This window comes from Sminthopsis crassicaudata, chromosome 2, assembly GCF_048593235.1.
Source record: "Sminthopsis crassicaudata isolate SCR6 chromosome 2, ASM4859323v1, whole genome shotgun sequence".
NCBI classification, from domain to species: domain Eukaryota; kingdom Metazoa; phylum Chordata; class Mammalia; order Dasyuromorphia; family Dasyuridae; genus Sminthopsis; species Sminthopsis crassicaudata.
The window spans coordinates 332,085,366-332,100,797 of NC_133618.1; the positions used below are offsets into that span (position 1 = coordinate 332,085,366).

At 33.6% G+C, this 15,432-nt stretch overlaps 1 protein-coding gene across 4 annotated transcripts in view; it reads left to right on the top strand.

The window, feature by feature from the left end:
* The window catches only part of FUT8 (fucosyltransferase 8), a 442,206-nt gene that overhangs the window by 142,356 nt on the left and 284,418 nt on the right, over nucleotides 1-15,432 (top strand). For all 4 annotated transcript variants that reach the window (XM_074290407.1, XM_074290405.1, XM_074290406.1 and 1 more), the window contains one exon: nucleotides 5,939-6,016. The gene's annotated coding sequence lies outside the window, so the exon portion shown is untranslated. The remainder of the gene's footprint in view (nucleotides 1-5,938; nucleotides 6,017-15,432) is intronic.

The window sequence follows — 15,432 nt, forward strand, 5'->3', positions numbered from 1 at the left end:
AACTGTTTGGAGATTCAATCTGTAGTGATCTCTCTACCCACTTACTGAAATTGTATTCTACTTTAGTACATTCTGACAATGGCTTTTAAAAGTGAAAATCAGCTAATTGAAACTGCAATGCAACCTAAATCAGAGGGAAGTAATTTTCTAGTTTGGAATTGTCCAAGAAACCAGTATGAAAGCCTTTTCCAAAGAATTAGGAAACCTTTAAATGATATCAAGGAGTTAACAATAGTGTGTCAGTTACCTGTATGGCCAATAAATTTTTTTCATACCTTTCTCTGTTTTGCTTTTCATTTTAAACCCATTTTCTGTATGAAGTTAAAGCATACATGGTCAAACATCTTTTTCCATCTTCAGACAGTAATTAGGTTGTTTAGCAGCTTTTTAAAAAACTAAGTAAAGGAATTTAAATTATTTTAATTTTGCCTGCTCTTGATCCCTTTAATCTCTGGCACTCTTGATCTTGACCTTATTTATCCATGTCTTTTTTGAAAAGGTGGAGATCTAAAAAAAAATAATAGTAAGATTTTTGTTTTAAATAAAAGTATTACTTTTAATGTTTTATTTTGTATTATTCTAAATATTTTTCAGTAAGGAATAATCTTTGTTGTTGTTGTTGTTGTTAGTTTAACTCCAGGCTTAATAATATAGTCTACCTTCTTATTCTCTTCTGTTTATAGCTGACTCAATCCCAGGCTTGTTGGGAAATTATTGGGGAATACGTTGTATTTTTACCCATTAGATATTATCACCTATTTGAAATAGATCTCAGTTCGGTCAAAATAATTTTGAATTCTATTCTGTGCAATCATAGCTTTATGATTGTTATACTTTTTAGTTAATTTGGTAGTGTGTGCCTTTTGTACCTCTTATAATCTCAGGTCATATTAATAAAAATCTTGGACCTAATTGGGGTTCTCAATATGTGAAGTATTGTCCTGTTTATTTTCTCCTATTAATTTTAGATTACTTGTGATGCTATCTCTAAACACAAAAATCAATGTGGTGCTTTTTTCTCTGACAGAAATCCTGTTGGATTCTTTATGCCTGTATCTGATCACATCTGTCAGTCAAACGATTAGTCAACATATATAAAGTATCTACTGTGTATCAGACACTGTACTGTTTCTGGGCATTCTATCAATCACTGATTTTATTTTACACAGAATAAAGATCAAACTACTTAATCTAGCATTCAAGACATTTCATAATTTTGCTTTTCCTTTCATCCTTATCTATAATAATAATTATAATAGTTAGCATTTATGTGGTATTTTAGTTTACCAAGCACTCTGTATATATTATTTCATTTGAGCTTCACAACACCTTGTAAAATAGTTATTGTTATCATACCTATTTTACAGATGGAGGAACTGAGGTGAGGCTGAATTCATCTCTTCTTAATTTCATTTTATCTTCTGCCTTCATATTCTTTGAGTGTTCCCTTCCATATAACTTGTGCTCCAGAGAAATTGGACATTGTCCATTGTGTATTTTCTGTTTTTTTTTTTTTTTTTTTTTTTTTTTGCATTGTTAAAACCATATTTCTTGTTCCTGCGATGCATTCCCTACCATTCTAATAAGGCAGGTAGATGGTGCAGTGGATAAGAGTGCCAATAGAGATCTGTATGACCCTGGGCAAATCTCAAATTCCTTTCTGCCTCAGTTTCCTCATCTATAAAATGAACTGGAGAAAGAAATGCAAACTACCCTAGAATCTTTGCCAAAGTGACAAAAAATTGGACAGAGCTGAACAATAGCCACCATCCTAATTTATGCCACTTGAAATTCATTCCATCTTTAAAACTTGGCTCAAATAGCCCATTGACACTTTCCTTGATTTCTGTCCCATATATTCTAGTTATCTAGTTTCATTGAGCTGTTTCCTTCCTTTATTTATTTTTTTATTAATTTTATAATTATAACATTTTTTTGACAGTACATATGCATAGGTAATTTTTTTTTTTTTTTTTTTTTTTACAACATTATCCCTTGTACTCCCTTCTGTTCCGAATTTTTCCCCTCCTTCCCTCCACCCCCTCCCCTAGATGGCAGGCATTCCCATACATACTAAATATCTTATAGTATATGCTTGGTACAATATATATGTGCAGAACTGAATTTTGTTGTTGTTGTTGCAAAGGAAGAATTGGATTCGGAAGGTAAAAATAATCTGGGAAGAAAAACAAACAAACAAAAAAATGCTCAGAGTTCACACTCAATTTCCCAGTGTTCCTTTTCTGGGTGTAGCTGATTCTGTTCATAATTGATCAGTTGGAATTGGATTAGCTCTTCTCTATGTTGAAGATATCTACTTCCATCAGAATACATCCTCATACAGTATCAGTGTTGAAGTATATAATGATCTACTGGTTCTGCTCATTTCACTCAGCATCAGTTGATGTAAGTCTCTCCAAGCCTCTCTGTATTCCTCCTGTTGGTTGTTTCCTTCCTTTAAAGCAGGATAATCACCTTGTAATTACTTTGTGTTCTGTTTTGTGTGATTGTTACTTGTGCATATGAAATGAATCCTTATTTTTGAAATACACAATTCATGAAGGCAGTAAATTAAGTCTATTTGCTCATTTTCTCGCCCAGCCCAGAGGCTCAGTGCTTTGCATGAAGTAGAGCTTAATAAATGCTTATTGAAATGGAAGTAAGTTACAAGGTGTTTCTTACTAATTTTTTTTTTTTCTTTTCTGTATTTCCCCCCCTGGTTTGGATAAAAATTCCTTTTCTTTGCAAAATTTTCAAAACACTATGCTTGTAGGCAAACTGTTGAAGTTACTTAAAACCTTTTGAAATGTTTGTATATCTTTGTTACTCTTAAAAAACCTTTCTAAAGGCAAACAAACTCAGTCAGATTTTGTACTAGACACTATCATGTGTGGGTTTTTTCCCCCCAGTGGTAACAAGTCTCAAAGGGACTTGTTTGCACTGATTGATATTCTCTGGGTAAGATCTGTTTTGTGAAGCCGAGGAGCAGGGCAAACTAACTCATTTAGATTTTCTTTCATAAGCCTTACAGGATAGTGCAAATATCCTTTAATGATAGGATCCATCATTATTTTCAGTAGAGTTTTAAATTTCTTCTTAATGTCCAAATAACAAGATAGTCCATATGATCATTACTGCTTCAGATTGTCTGATTAGGGCTCATTTCAGTGGTGGCAAAATTGAAGTCTTGATATTCTTGTAAGTTCATTGAGAATTTCAGATTCCTGGATATCAAAGCAATACCTGTTCTTCAAAAGCCCACTTTATATATTACTATTTAAAAAATGTAACAAAAAATAACCTTTCCATATCACACCAGTCAGTAGATATTTACATTTTTTCCTTACTGAGCCATCTACACCCAGAGAGAGGACTGTGGGAACTGAGTGTGGATCACAACATAGCATTTTTCACTCCTTATGTTGTTTGCTTGCATTTTGTTTTCTTATTTTTTTCCCCTTTTTGATCTGATTTGTCTTGTGCAGCAAGGTTATTGTATAAATATGCATATATGTATTGGATTTAACATATTTTAACATGTCTAATATATATTGGATTACATGCCATCTAGGGGAGGGAGTGGGAGGAAGGAGGGGGAAATTTGGAACACAAGGTTTTGTAAGAGTCACTGTTGAAAATAAAAAGCTTTAATAAAAAAAAGATAAACTAAAAAAAAAATAAAGTTTTCCTTACTTTTGTACTTTTTATTGTTGTTGTTTAAGTATTCTTTACCTACCACAAACTGAACCTGGAGTTAGGAAGACTTGAGTTCAGATCCAGAGATAGATACTTCCTAGCTGTGTGACCTGGCAAGGAAGATTTGAGTTTAAGTCATGACCCTGAAACATACTATATGCCTGACTTTAGGCAAGAGACTTAACTTTTCTCTCCAAGCCACTTATACTATAAGTTTTAGACAAATCTTAGACAAGTAGTAATAAATCCTTATAAGTAGAGGGAATTTACATATCATAGAGTCAATACTATGGAGAAATAATAGGTTTCTTCCCTACCCTCCCCCACAAAAGAAAAAAAAATTAATCATATGATCACTAACAATATTAGCAATTTACAGGTAATACCTTAGCAAGGCCTATAAGGTGAAAGGGATTATTATGAAGGAGAGAAGGAATCACTCAGGAGATCTTGGAAGACTTCAAATAACAAATATCTACTTAAGCTGGCTTTGAAGCTTTAGATTAGAAAAGGCACTGGGGTGAGCAGAAGTGGTGGTAGGATTTCTTTCAAACTTAACATGGAGAAAGATTCAGAACATTGTTAACTCATTGCCATTTTCCCTTTCCTCCCAAGTCCCATATCTTTGTGCTCCCCGTCTCTCTGTGCAAATATTAGAACAAAACTTGACAATCTTGATCACTCTTCCACATTTAGCAATCCATTGCTTCCTTTTCTCTTATTAGTTGATTGACTTTTTTTTTTAAGAGGAAGAAAATAAGCATTTATTAAGTGTCTACTATTTTTTAGGCATTGTGCTAAATCCTTTACAATAGTATATTATTTAATTTTTATTTTTGGTGTAGTAAAGGGATTCTTAATCTTTTTTTCCTGGATAATGGAGTCCTTTGCCTAGAGAAACCCATAAATTCCTTTTCAGAACACTATATGAAAAGATTACAAAAGAAACCAATTAAATGGAAATAAGGTATCTTATTTTCCCATCCAAGTTCACAGACCTTCTGAAATCTATTTATGGTCCTCTTGGGGGTAAATGGACTCCAAGCAGGAACTTGGAGGATGAACAATTACCAAATTAATACATTGAAACATTTTACCTTTCTAATATATTCAGAAGTTAATTATTTGTGTACTTTAAGGAACTTAAGACCTGATTTCATGAAGTAATTATTGAACTTGATTAAGTAATATGTTAAATACATAATCAGGTCATAAGAAGTTTTCATAAACAAACTAAAAAAATGTATTTTTTTCCTAATGGAAACTTCAACAAAGTCCTTATTTATAAAGTTATTAATAGTTCTTATTGAGTTTTACATGTCTTTTCTTTAACACAGAACGGTGGTATCTCACTATATTAATAATAAACATTCAGCTCCTGAAACATGCTAAAATATACTTTGTCCCTTTGTCTTTTGTATTTAGTATATCAATCTAGAATTTCATGTGCCCCATTCTCTTAATTGCTATAGTTTTTATAAATCTTTATCCTCAATCTAACATTTTAATACATAGAAGTTGTTAGCTACTGTTTAGTAGTTTAAAATAAGGAATGTTGGTGATTTAGGAGATTCCTAGAAAAGGTAAGCAAACTAGATTTTGAAATTAAAGCATTTTGATTGGCATATACAACTCTATGCCTGCACATAAATACCCATGCTTGAATATTTATAGAACATAATCTGTCAAAATTGCTGTTATTTTAATTTGCTAAGCTTGGCTGATTGCTGCAGTCGGGTGGTAGTTGAATTCTAGATGAGGATGTATTCTACTCTGGAACATGCTTTTTGTCCTTTAAAGCTACTTCTCTATGTTGCACTTTCACTATCAAGCCTGCCTTAATAAAGTTTCATGTTATTTGGTTTTGTTTTAGATAAACTTTTTTGTTGCATGAGAAAGAGAATAGGTTCTTCCTTCTCTAGATAATTTATTTCAAAAGCTTCAGAAAATCTTTTCTAATAAAGAAAATCTCCTTCCAGGGTTGAAGCCTGGGAAGATCTTATGGCTTACAAATTTCATGCAATTTTTTTTTAGTCTCTGGGTTCAGTTATGATGATGATTAATAACAATAATAATAATTTTAGTGATTTGCATATCTATATATTGAAAGCTTTTTGGAAGGGGTCACAAGGTTCTGCGTTACCTCTTTGAGGCTGAAGTTTCAGTTTTGACAGGTGTATTTGTAACAAAATATGCTTCTACAGATAACTTTCTTCCTTTGTTTCTTCCCTTTTTTGAACAGTTGATAATTTCAGTGACTCAGAAACACCTGAAAACATTTTGTGGTGGTAGTAGCATCTTGCTTATGAAAGAAAGAAAGGTAAGTCAGATTTTAAATTACAACAAAAAATTTAAGTGCCAGTCCTTCTGAAATATAGAATGAATAACATTTAAAAATTTTAACAGTAATAATAAAAGTAATAATAAAAATAATATATATTTACATAATGTTTTTATCTTCAGAGAATTTTGTGTCACAAATATCTTTTTTTTGGGGGGGGGGTTTGAAAGGTTTCTGTAAGCTATTTGTTATTTTCTTGATTATATAGTCAGCAACTTTTTCAGTCATATAACACTTTGGCATGGAGGACTTCTAGTTTATTACTTTTCCTTTCTATCTAATATGTTTTATGTATCCCCCTATTTGAAGGGGATGTTGTGATATACATTTTATTTATTTGTGTGTATATATAGCTACATATACACAATATTTTCCCTTTCTTCCTAATATTCCTTATTCATTTACAACCTAGTTTCTTAAGCTATTACTTTCCTATATTTTCTTTCCTGGTCACTCTTACGTTATAACTTATTTGTCCTTATTTATTTTCATATCTCTAATTGGATGGAATAGGACCAGACTTCTGATTTCATTAATTTTTAGAGAACTCCCTCTACTGTCTTACAATTTCCTGAGGCACGGAGAAGTGGTTTACAAGTTGTATGTATCATTTGAACTTGGGTCTTCATGGCACTAAGGCCAATTTTCTTTTTTTTTTTTTTTTAATAGCTTTTTATTTGCAAGATATGTACATGGGCAATTTTTCAGCATTGACAGTTGCAAAACCTTTTGTTCCAATTTTTCCCCTCCTTCCCCCCCACCCCAGATGGCAGGTTGACCAATACATGTTAAATATGTTAAAGTATAAGTTAAGTACAATATATGTATACATGTCCATACAGTTATTTTGCTGCACAAGAAGAATCAGACTTTGAAATAGTGTACAATTAGCCTGTGAAGGAAATAAAAAATGCAGGTGGACAAAAATAGAGGGATTGGGAATTCTATGTAGTGGTTCATAGTCAACTCCCAGAGTTCTTCCCCTGGGCGTAACTGGTTCAGTTCATTACTGCTCTATTGGAGCTGATTTGGTTCATCTCATTATTGAAGAGGGCCACGTTCATCAGAATTGATTATCATATAGTATTGTTATTGAAGTATATAATGATCTCCTGGTCATTTCACTCAGTATCATTTCATGTAAGTCACTCCAGGCCTCTCTGAAATCCTCCTGTTGGTCATTTCTTACAGAACAATAATATTCCATAATATTCATATACCACAATTTATTCAGCTATTCTCCAATTGATGGTCATCTTAGTTTCCAGCTTCTGGCCACTACAAAGAGGGCTGCCACAAACATTCTTGCACATACAGGTCTCTTTCCCTTCTTTAAGATCTCTTTGGTATATAAGCTCAGTAGTAACACTGCTGGATCAAAGGGTATGCACAGTTTGATAACTTTTTGGGCATAGTTCCAAATTGTTCTCCAGAATGGCTGCTTGTATTCACAATTCTACCAACAATATATCAGTACCCCAATTTTCCCACATCCCCTCCAACATTTCACATTATCTTTCCCTGTTAGGATTCTTACAAGGTGCTGTCACTGGAATGGATATAATTATCTAATTTAGCATTGTACTTAACAATTCTCTAGTTCAGAGATCACACCTTTCACACCTTTAAGAGAGCATACTTTTAAGGAGCTCCCACAAGCCCAGGGAGTTACCCACAAGCCCAATCTCTGGGAGGATATAAGGAGCCAGGATTCAGGGAGGGGGAGTCAAGATTTTATTCCACTTCGACGTACCTACTGGCTGGTGACATTCTGACAAGAGCTCTCCAGAGCCAAAAAGAGAGATAGGCCTCTATTAAAACTAAGCAGGCCCCAAGAAAAGATTCAGGATTTTGAAGGATACAATAAACGATTTGGACTTTAACTCCTGGCTGCATTTTGGGATTATTGAACTAGAACTCAAACTAAGGCTGCCTCCAGAAGCTCCCCAAGAAACCACCTCCCAGAGAACAATCACATTCTAGAGAAACAGAACATCACATTTCCCTGTCATCCTAGCCAATCTGAGAGATGTGTAGTGGTATCTCAGAGTTGTCTTAATTTGCATTTCTCTGATCAATAATAACTTGGAGCATCTAGCATATGGCTAGAAATAGTTTCAATTTCTTCATCTGAGAATTGTCTGTTCATATCCTTTGACCATTTATCAATTGGAGAATGGCTTGATTTCTTATAAATTAGAGTCAATTCTCTACATATTTTGGAAATGAGGCCTTTATCAGAACCTTTAACTGTAAAAATGTTTTCCCCGTTTATTGCTTCCCTTCTAATCTTGTCTGCATTAGTTTTGTTGTACAAAAATTTTTCAATTTGATATAATCAAAATTTTCTATTTTGTGATCAATTATGATTTCTATTTGTTCTTTGGTCATAAATTCCTTCTTCCTCCACAGTCTGAGAGGTAAGCTATCCTTTGTTTTTCTAATTTATTTATAATCTCATTCTTTATGCCTAGGTCATGAACCCATTTTGATCTTATCTTGGTCTATGGTGTTAAGTGTGGGTCAATGCCTAGTTTCTGTAAGGCCAACTTTCTATCTACTAATCCTCTGTATCCCTAAGTATTCTAGCACTAAGACATACTCCTAATAATACATGCCTTATCACCTTTTGCTTATCTTCCTTGGAAGGATAAATACTTAACCATTACTGTAGCCCTTCTTCCCATTTTGTTTTCTTCAGTGAGATTGTACCTCTGTTGGTGAGTTAGCTTATTAATAATCCCTCATAATATTATCATAAGCCCTAATTTGGAAAGCGTTAAAAATCTACTTACTATTTAAGGATTACATATATAAGATTTCAGAACTCTCTGTAGAATATATTTAAACAGAAAAACTCAAGTATCTGTTAATAAAATTCACCAACATTAGTATATATGAGTGAATTATATATTATATAATTTTTTTTATCAAGTCCCTGATTCTTTGACCTCTATTAAGAATTTAGTTTTAAACTAATCAGTTAACTTTAGACTTATTAATTTCATACTTCTATACTAAATATTTTATTTAAAACTCAAATATAATGTGAGTCAATACCTCAAAAGTAATGAGCCATTTTTGGCACTTCATTGGAAAAGTTTGTTATATTTCTTACACACATAACCCAAATACCCACATAGAATGCACAAAGAAAATTTATTTTGTTTTAAAGCAAATTAGTTACAATAAAAGTTAATCTCTTATGTATAACAGATGTTGCTGTGTCATACAAATATCAAATCTCATTTAAACGTTTTGTATGGTCAACTGTTTCTTATATTGAAGAAGTATTTCTCATTTTAATTTTGGGGTGGGATTTTTAAAAAAAGAATAAGTTTATTAAGAGCTTAGTATGTGCAAAGTGTTATACTAAGTGATGGAGTAAATATGGAAAATTGAGACAGTCCCTGTTCTCAGTGAGTTTATATTCTAATTAGGAAATTTAATGCCTTATAAGAAGGGTTTCTGATGCAGGACAGATGGAAAGCTCTGGAGATTCTTAGGATGTAGGGGCAGGCAAAGATGGTAAAGCTTACTAACCTATACTCTTGCTGGTAAGGCTTCCACTTGTTGACTCTTTGCTCATCCAAATGATATGAATATCCAAATCCACTTTGTTCTGCTGGAGAGAAAGAAAAGGTCAAGAGATGGTCTAAGATAAAAATGTTTTATAGCTGACTCATTTTAGGAATAAAAAAGTTGGTTTAATTTATTTAGGGATTTGAGTAGTAAACATAATATGACACTTGCAACAAGTCAGTGACCAATATAACTTTTTGTAAAGCTTTTAAGAAAATTTATGAATTTATTTTGGAAATGGATTGTTTTAAAATATCCTGTAGTGATCCTAAAATATTTGTCTGTCAGATTTCATTGCTTCAGAAAGAGCAGATGAAACAAATTTTTGTTTGAAATTGCTATGCTAAGTTAAAGCCTTTTAAAATTTCTAATTACTAATAATATCTTAGTAAACACAGGTTAAAAATAAAATATGGAATTTTTATGGGTGGGGTTTGAGTTCTAAACAAGTAATTAAGAATCAAATAGGATAAGAAAAATTAGGACTATACTACAAGAATACTACAGCTCCTAATCTTTATTCCATATTTAGCATATGACACTTTGTGGTCTTTTGAGGACTGTGGATAAATATCACAAAGATCACAAACAGTTCAGAAAGGTGTTTTAGAAGAATTGATAACACTGACACAAAAAAATTGGAACTGGCTTTAGAAGCCTTATGGAAGTGGAAGATAGAAGGTAATGACAACTCATTGTTAAGCTAAAGGAATGGAGATATGGAGGAATTAAATAATAGCTTTTTTCTGACAATTATTTCTAATTTTATAAATAACTTGTCTGTGACTAGTTGTTTAAATGTTGTCTCCTCCGATGAACTCCTTGAGAACAGGAGCCATCATTTACCTTTCTTATCTCCTTCACTTAGCACATCGTCCAACACATAGTAGTTTAATAAGTGTTTATCAAGTGACTAACTCCTGAGGCTGGGGGTAAGTGACTTGCCCAGGGTCACACAGCTAGGAAGTGTTAAGTGTCTGAGACCAGATTTGAACTCAGGTCCTCCTGAATTCAAGGCTGGTGCTCTATCCACTGCGCCACCTAGCTGTCCCCCTGAACTGAGCTTGATTCTGCTGCCTACTACTTCTGTGATCACAGCCTTGTAACCATTGTTTGCCTCAGTTTTCCTAGCTAAAAAATGGTTATAATAAGAGTACCTACCTCCTAGGATTGTTATGAGGATCAAATGAAAAGATAAGAGTAAAGGGCTTAGCTTAGTGCCTGGCACATAACTGTTAGCTATTGTTTTTATTACCATATTTATTATTATTATTATTATTATTATTATTATTATTATTATTATTAGATTACTTGCTAGCCATGTAAGAAGTGAACTAAAACCTTGTGACATATCAGATACTTTTATTCAGCCCGTGAGGAGTCTTATTCAGCCATACTCAACATCTGAAAAAGGGACTTACTACAAATTGAATTAGTAGTTTTCTGTAACTAATGGAACAGCATTCCTTCCTTGTTGTCATTTGAAAAGATTTAGTAAGGTGATCTCTGAGGTTCCTTTCAGTTTTAGATCTCTGGTCCTGCTTGTCCTGTGATCTGAACAAACTAATTCATAGTTTGATGACCTTTCTTCTTAACCCCTCTTTATATTTTCTTTCTTTTTGCCTTCTTTTGTAAAAATCTCAGTTTTGTGAAGTCATGAGAATTTTTGATTTCCTTTTATTATTCACAACCAGTCATTCAGCAATTTTTTGGCTAAATAAATCTATTTTTAAAATTAAGTTCACCTAACAAAAGCTATGTCCTAGTATATAAAATTTAGTTAAGAGCCATAAACATTCCTTAGATAAGAGCCAAGATAAGAATCTTGGCTATATATAAATCCTCTTCCTCACTTGGCCTATTTACGAATCCTCTAAAATGTAGTTTAATCTCTAACTTAGTTTACCTTCAGAATGAGTTTATTTGTAGAGATTTGTTTTATTAGGAAATGTATGAGATTTTGACTTTTTAAGTAAGTTTGTTCAACTTTTATCACACTAAAAGAATTCTGGGATTATAATACACAAATAAGATAAATAGTAGACTGAAATGTGATAAGGAAAAAAGGAATTGTGACAAAATGTTATAAAGAAGAAGAATGTCAAATCACTTTCAGTGGGGATGATTAAGTAAGGCTTTACAAAGAACTTTGTATCTTAGCTGTACCTTGAGAAAACAAAGATTTTAATAGATGAAGGAGGTGTGGAAGGAAAGTGGTGGGGGAACAAACAGTACATTCTACACAAAAGGTAACCACCTTGATATGGGGGAAGAACTACACTAGCAGCTATAAAAACAGTTTGGCTGAAATGTAAAATGCTCCAAGGAAATAATACTGCTAAGATATTTTGGGAACCTTTTTGGGGAGGACCTAGAACCTATCTAAGGAATTTGTAGATTATCATATGCAGGTTATTTTGACCATCTAACTCCCTTTGCAGGAGGAACCTTCTTTTGGCAAGGATACTTCTTGCATAGCCAAATGCTTAGAAAATACTTCCTATATGCATTGTATCCTCTTTTTTTACCCTCCCATTCTTGCTTCAGTCCTTATGACTCAAATGAAACTTTCTCCAGGTTATGATTATTCATTTTTTCTCTTGATCCTTCTTGTCCTTTCTGCAGCATTTAACACTAATGACTATTCTCTTTCATCTTTTTTTCTTATTATTTTTTTCTTATTAATTTTATAATTATAACATTTTTTGACACTACATATGCATAGGTAATTTTTACAACATTATCCCTTGTACTCCCTTCTGTTCCGGATTTTCCCCTCCTTCCCTCCACCTCCTCCCCTAAATGGCAGGCATTCCCATACATATTAAATATCTTATAGTATATCCTAGATACAATATATGTGTGCAGAACCGAATTTTTTGTTGTTGTTGTTGCAAAGGAAGAATTGGATTTGGAAAGTAAAAATAACCTGGGAAGAAAAACAAAAAATGCAAACAGTTCACACTCCTTTCCCAGTGTTCCTTCTCTGTGTGTAGTTGATTCTGTCCATCATTGATCAATTGGAACTGAATTAGATCTTCTCTTTGTCAAAGATATTCACTTCCATCAGAATACATCCTCATACAATATTGTTGTTGAAGTATATAATGATCTCCTGGTTCTGCTCGTTTCACTCAGCATCAGTTCATGTAAGTTTCTCCAAGCCTCTCTGAAATCATCCTGCTGGTCATTTCTTACAGAACAATAATATTCCATAACATTCATATACCATAATTTACCCAACCATTGATGGGCATCCATTCATTTTCCAGTTTCTAGCCACTACAAAAAGGGCTGCCACAAACATTTTGGCACATACAGGTTCCTTTCCCTTCTGTAGTATTTCTGTAGTATTTGGGATATAAGCCCAGTAGTAGCACTGCTGGGTCAAAGTTTGATAACTTTTTGGTCATAATTCCAGATTGCTCTCCAGAATGGTTGGATTCTTTCACAACTCCATCAACAATCTTTCATCTTTTATAATACTGCTTTCTCTTATCTCACTTTTCTTTCATGTGTCTTTTATGGGGACATATTTTTGTCCATTACAAAGTTTTATTCTAGTTACTTCCTCTTCTGTCCTTTTCCTTTTCTCTTCTCTTCCCTTTTCTCTATCAGTTCCTCTTTCTATTCCTCCTTCCTCCCAAAAAAAGCTCCCATGCTTGAATCTAAGATCTACGTACTGTATCTGGCTGTTTGTAGGATATATTCCATTTGGTTTATCTTAGATATCCTAAATGCAGCATGCCCAAAACTAACCTCCTTCCTTACCCCCTTTTCATTCAAAATTCTCTATTTCTGTATTGACTGCCCATATTTTAAATTCCTCTTCTCTTTCCCTTGTATCTAAATAGTATTCGTTTTGCTGATTCTATTTCTGAAAAATTTCTCTCATTTCTTCTTTTTCCCCACTATAACCACCACTTCAGGTTTGTCCCTCAGCACATGGATTGTTACAGTCTTTCCCTTTTCCAATCCATTTTCAAAACACTTGCTAAAATCATCTTTCCAATACACAGGTCTTTTCATGTCATTCTCTTCCCCTACTGAGAAATCTTCAGTGGTTCTACACTGCTTCTAGATTAAGATAGAAAGTCTCTACAATGACATTTAAAGTTATTCATACTATGGCTACAGTTTGCATTTTCAGAGGAGGGATTCCAAGTCTGATGTATTGGGAGTTGGAGTCTGAATGGTTAGCTGTCTTCTTTGTCTGAAGATCCTAACACTCAAGCCAGGACTCTATCTAGCCTGAGTATTACAGGAATTTGGCTATACTAATCCCAATATGTATACATGACTTCTCTTCCTTGCTTTTCTGTTCACTCTTCTATTTCTCTCAAAAATTAAGTCCCTAATAAATAACTTATTGATTTTAGCAGTATCGGTCAGTTTTCTTTTTCTTTTGAAATTTGAATCCCCCAAAGCAGCAAAAATGGATTGGGACATTATCCTTCCATCTTCTATATGTATCTTTAAAACCACCTTAGTTGGTGAATGTCTTGAAGCAACTTTCCTTTTTTCTTTTCATTGTAATGTGGCACTTAAAATAATTTCAAGAGTCATAGTTTCTGGATAATTTAATCTTTTTATTGATAGGGCCAGCACTTTAATAATAAAAGAATGGTCATTTGGTAGTGTCTCAGACCAAAGACTCTTCATGGCAGTGGACTCACAGTTTATATGCTCTTCCAAAGAATTGATGTTCCTGAGGGGGTGTCAATCAACTCTGGTTGGTTAACACTGTAGGAGGTGAGCTATATTAAATTGAGGACCATATTATCTGTCTTGAAAGAAAGAAAGAATTAACATTTTTTCCATACTTGTTTGAACTAACACAATGAGCAGAAATGAAACTTTTAACCCAAATTTAGAATTTCTTTTAATGTCTGATTAGATCTTGGCTTGGTAAATCTTTGAGTGATTTTCCCACACAGAATAAAATAAGTAGTTTTTAAATAAAAGAGAGAAATAGTCATTTTTCACAGTGATTATTTTTGAGTAAAAAGAAATTAGGTTGTTTAGGAGAGCCTGTGTGTGTGTGTGTATGTGTGTGTGTGTGTATTTGTATGTATATAAATACAAAGAAAGACTGTCTTATGGTTCAATAGTTAACAACTACCAAATCTTGAATGATTGATAAATATGGATTGAATGAATATCAAACAAAGTGACATTACTGGAGTTAAGGTGGTAAAAGGAAAATGGACAATAGAGGCCAATATGGATCAGAGTTTTCTCACAATAACTAGTGAGTCAGGACTGTGAATGAAATACAAATAGTCCTGGAAAGGGTATCTGAGAAGTTCTTTCTTTGGAAGAAGGCTAGGAGACAGTGTGTGCCAGATGGAAGGAGAGAGAAAACAAAAGGTTTAAGATGAAAGCACCCAAATGCCAGGGGAATCTTCACTGGAATGTAAGAGGGATAGGAGTTGAGAATAATGGAATTAGGGGAGTGGGCATTGAACAATGGGGAAGGTGCTTTGTACAGTAATTGTGAAGGCTTCAGAGGTGAGAATGATTGTCATTGAGGAATGAGCTCGAGTGACCGTCAGTAAGTCCATTGAGGTCTTAGGTTGTTCTAGATTCTTCTCTGAAGTTTTGACTTATTATAAATGCTTAGCACAGTGTCTGGTTCATAATAGGCACTTAATAAATGTTTATTGATTGGTTGATGAATTGGGCCCCCTTGATTTCCAGGAAGCCTGATGCCCAACAAGCAAGAGCAGGTGAAGGTACAATCTGGAAAAGCCTGGAATTGGCTGTCCTGAATGGCCTCTGAACTACTGGAAAGGTCACTGGGAAAAAGATAG